At 43.6% G+C, this 4,525-nt stretch overlaps 1 pseudogene; it reads left to right on the forward strand.

Annotated features, from left to right (window-relative positions):
- The first annotated feature begins 1,613 nt into the window (after positions 1–1,613).
- LOC101717587 (ATPase MORC2 pseudogene) lies at positions 1,614–4,256 on the forward strand (annotated as a pseudogene).
- The last annotated feature ends 269 nt before the right edge of the window (positions 4,257–4,525 follow it).

The raw sequence follows: 4,525 nt of genomic DNA on the forward strand, positions 1-4,525 counted from the left end.
CAGTACTGACTCTCTGCTGGGTACAGGAAAGCGCAAGATGAGCCTGATCTCCTGAGGCCCCCAAATTATAAAGTGCTCCAAAAATGATGGGAGCATATCCAAGGCATAGAAAAAGTTTTCACTTCCTAGCAAGTTGAAGCAATGAGGAACTGGATTTAACTTCTTTCCCGAAAGAGTGACACCGCAAACAGCCTATGAAATAATGATTTGAAGATGCTGGGCATCAGCAAACGAAGAATGGTGGCCTCTGAGAAAGGGGAAGTCAATGATGTGAGTACTATGATTGCCCCCAGTTTATTACCTTGAGATGACCTACTAGACATGGCTCAGAAATGGAGACCTGGACAGAGCTCAGCGGACTCGCGAAGGACCTGCAATGAAGACTGCATGCCAGGAAAGTCAAGTGATGTGGAGAGAGCTACATCTGCAAGGCAGAGTAGTGTGGATGCATCTGTCTGAAGGTCGGGGAATGCAGTCAGTGGCCTGCCAATTTACAACTGTTTCCCAGCGTTGTCTTTCTGTTGAGCCTTGTTGACTTCTTTGCTACACATGACATCCATTCATCCAGGGAGGTCTGAATGTCTGTGCTACACTTCCCCACCCTCCCTAGAATCTGCCCATCCTTGCTTATGCACACAGCCTTCCGGAAGTGCACATCAAAGCCCATCCATTGTAGTGCATGTGGCTGGGTTTGTTTGTCTGTGCTCCTTTGAGGCGGCAGCAGAGAAGTCCTAGACAATGAATTTTCCAGCAGTGAGTGAGGTCATCACCTCCCGCAGTGCAGCGCTGGCTCAATCAGGGCCCACAGTTGCAAATGCACTCAGCAATGGGCCTTTGGGCTCCACTTACCCCCCCCGAAGGCCAAAGGCTGCAGTGAGCTCCAGCCGGTGCTAACCCTGGTGATCTTCTCGCCACTGCCCTGGACCCGTGGGCCCCAAAAGCTGGAACCCCTGTCCCCAAAGGGCCTGCAGGGTGAGACTGGCCTCTGAGATGAGTGGAGCGGGGAGACAATCTCCCAGTGTAGATTGGGGTTGGACAGCAAACTGGGTTTTGTCCTGATTTGGAAAAAAGAAATTGTCAGCGAAAGCCCAGGACATCTTTCAGTTGGAAAGTGATGAAGCATGAACTAGCACCATATGCAAGCCATCAAGGCCAAGTTGTGCTCCAGGGCCTGAGTGCCCCTGCCATCACTGGGGGCAAAGACATGGGTGAATGTTCAGTTTTGTGGCAGAAGTGGGTACATTTTTGGATTGCTGGCAAAACCAAAGAGGGCTCAACAAATTTGAAGATGAAGCAGTAAGTACCTGCTCCAGGACCATCTACTTCACAACCATCCATTTTAGACTCAGTCTGCATTGAAAAGTCAAAAATTAAAGCTAAAAGTTCTTTTACAGCTGCAGGATTATGATGTAGTTCTTTCCAATTATTACATCATAGAAGACTTTTTAAAATAATTAAAGATATCAGTTGCAGTTTTTGAATATATTTGGGACATATACTAGGTACCACTTATTTCATTGGCCATTAAGGAGCAAAGACTTAACCTTTCCTGGATGAAGTCCTGAAAATCTCCCCCCGCCCTTCCCTCCCTCCTGCACTCTCTCCCTCTCTGTAAAAGACTGCAGACCTCATTGCAGTGATGGCTTTCACACAGAACAGCAGTCTGACTAGAGCTCAGCTAATCTTTGAATATCTGCACACAATTCAACCACTGCTGAGTCCCTGCTTGGTGCTCTCACTGAAATGGTTGACAATGTGAGATGCTGACCAGGGAACATTTGGGGAAGATTTATGCTTTGTTTTTTGAATGATGGAGCAGAAATGGATCCGAATGGTGCTGCCAGTGTGATCCAGTTTGGGAAGTCAGCTAAAGGAACACCAGTTTGTTCAGTTCAGAAATGGGTTAAAATCAGGCTCAATGTGTACTGGGAAGGATTTTCTTCTCTTTACCGAGAAGGAAGATACCATAACTTGCCCCTTCTTGCCTCGCAGCTTTCATGAGGTACAAGGCATTGATGAAGTGACAGTCCCATTGCCCACCTGGAATGCTGAGACACAGGAACCAGTGCTGAGACAATGTGGAAAAGTTTGCTGTTGAGATGGAACTCATCTATTAGTACTCTCCCTTTTGCAATGAGGAAGAGGTAATGACACAGTTCATGAAGAGACTTGAGGACAACAGAACACTGATAATCATCTTTAAACTCAAACTTCATGGATAATGCAGATCCCAAACTGGACATAATATCAAATCTAAGAGCTATCCAGATAGTAGAGACTTCTCCAGATGGCTCAAAGCCAGAGCTGTTGAGAGGACATGGCTTGTGGTACAGTTGTTGAGGTCCTTAATGTGCCCTATCTTGTCTTGGAGCCTACATGTAACACAATCAGGATTTGCTAATGCCAAGGTATACAGGCATCTGGTGAGGGCAATGGGAGATCCATCACCTATCACAGTACTGGAAGGATATCACTGTAGCCCATCCAGGGGTCATCAAATTTTGGGATACATTTGGCTATCTCTCTGCCAGCTGGAACAAACTCCTTTCCAGTGAGCTGCATTACAAATGCTGGAGAGCTATGGCAATCCCAAGTACAATTCAGTGTGATTTCTGTCTGACGTGGAGGACTCTCCCCTTTCTAGCTGACTTCAGTGGATAAAGATGCCCCTGAAACTTTAGTGTGCTCCATGAAGCCTGATCCTAAGCAGGATCTATGTGATGCTTCTGAAGAAACACAGAAGGTTCCCCTCATTCATGATAAAAATCCTACAGAAAATTGGAATAGAAGGTCTTTAATCTCAACTTGATAAAAGCCATATATGAAAACCTAACAGCAAACATCACACTGAATGGTCAAAATCTGAAAACTTTCACGCTAAAATCAGGAACAATATAAGGATGTCCACTGTCACCATTCCTGTTAAATATAGATTTGGAAACATTAGCCACAGCAATTAGAAAAAAGAAATAAAAGGAATCAAGATAGAAAATGAAGAAGTTAAATTGTCACTATTTGCAGATGACATGATACTGTATATAGAAGACCCCAAGAATTCTGTTAAAAGTCTTCTAGACTTAAAAGCCAAATTCAGTAGAACAGCTGGATACAAGATCAACACTCAAAAATCATTAGCCTTCTTGTACATGAACAACAGTCTCACTGAGAGAGGAACTGGAGGAACAACTCCTTTCACAGTAGCATCCAAAAAAATGAAATGCCTAGGAATCAATCTAATGAAAGAAGTAAAAGACCTCTACTCTGAAAACTACAGCACTGGAAAAAAGAGATCCAAGAAGATATCAGAAAATGGAAAGACATCCCTTGCTCCTAGGAAGGTAGGAAGAACCAATATAGTGAAAATGGCCATACTTCCAAAACTGCTACACAGATTCAATGCAATCTCTATTGAAATCCCAACAGTATATTTCACAGAACTAGAGAAAACAATCCAAAAATTCATTGGGAACCAGAAGAGACCTTGAATAGCAAAAGCAATTCTAGACAACAAAGACAAGGCAGGGGGTATCACAATGCCCAACTTGAAACTATCCTAGAGAGCTACTGTGATAAAAAACAGCATGGTACCAGCAAAGAAACAATCTGAGAATCAATGGAACAGATTAGAAGATGTAGAAATGGGAGAACATAGTGACTCAGCAAACTGTAGACATGATAGAACTTTTCACCTCCAATTGTACCCACATTGAGTCTGCAACCACTCCCTCCAGCACCAGCCATGAAACCACTGGCCTGCTGTTACAGATTACCCAGAATCTCTTACGGTGTTTCCTGCTCCAGGATTCCCAGTCTCAAAGATGGAGCTATGTGTTATGAATTTAGATAAGCCAGTAACATACTTTTCTCTGGAAGAGTACTTCAAGCAGTATAAGTTAGGGCTTCAGGGTCTCTGCCATTTCTACGAGAGCATATTGACTTGTGGATTGGGGCCTCTGTGGATAGCCTGCGTACCTCCCAGAGGAAGCTGCATGAAACAAGAGAGGAAGCTGAAGAAGCTAAGGACCAACATTTTGGTACTCCTGGCAAAGTTATAGGAGAACACAGAACTTAACCCAGATGATGAACTGGATGCCTACATGGAGAACCTCATCACCAAGAGGGCTTGAGTAATTGAGAGCCAGAAATCTACTCCCCTGCCCAACTACTCCTCAATAAAACAGCTTTTGAGGGAGGGGGTTTCATTTATGGGTTGGTGGACTTAACCTTGGTTTGATTTATATACACCATTTATGATTTTGGAGAGGCAGATACTCTCATTGTTTGAGTTTTCCTCCTCCAGTTTATAAATGTTATTTTAAAAATAAAAGTACATTGTGCCCATTTCATGATGAGCCTGACAACTCCTTGCTTTTCTCAGGACTGCAACCAGAAGCTAATGAGAGCATCACCGTTTTTATTCAATCTACATTTGCATTGTAACAATTTCCAATGTGCAATGGCACGAGATTTAATACTCTATGTCTTAGTTACTTTTTCATTGTTGAGACAAAATGCCCGATGCCAT

This window comes from Heterocephalus glaber, unplaced genomic scaffold (genome assembly GCF_053883595.1).
Source record: "Heterocephalus glaber isolate CG9 unplaced genomic scaffold, H.glaber_assembly_v1.0 deba00001608, whole genome shotgun sequence".
Classification (NCBI taxonomy): Eukaryota; Metazoa; Chordata; class Mammalia; order Rodentia; family Bathyergidae; genus Heterocephalus; species Heterocephalus glaber.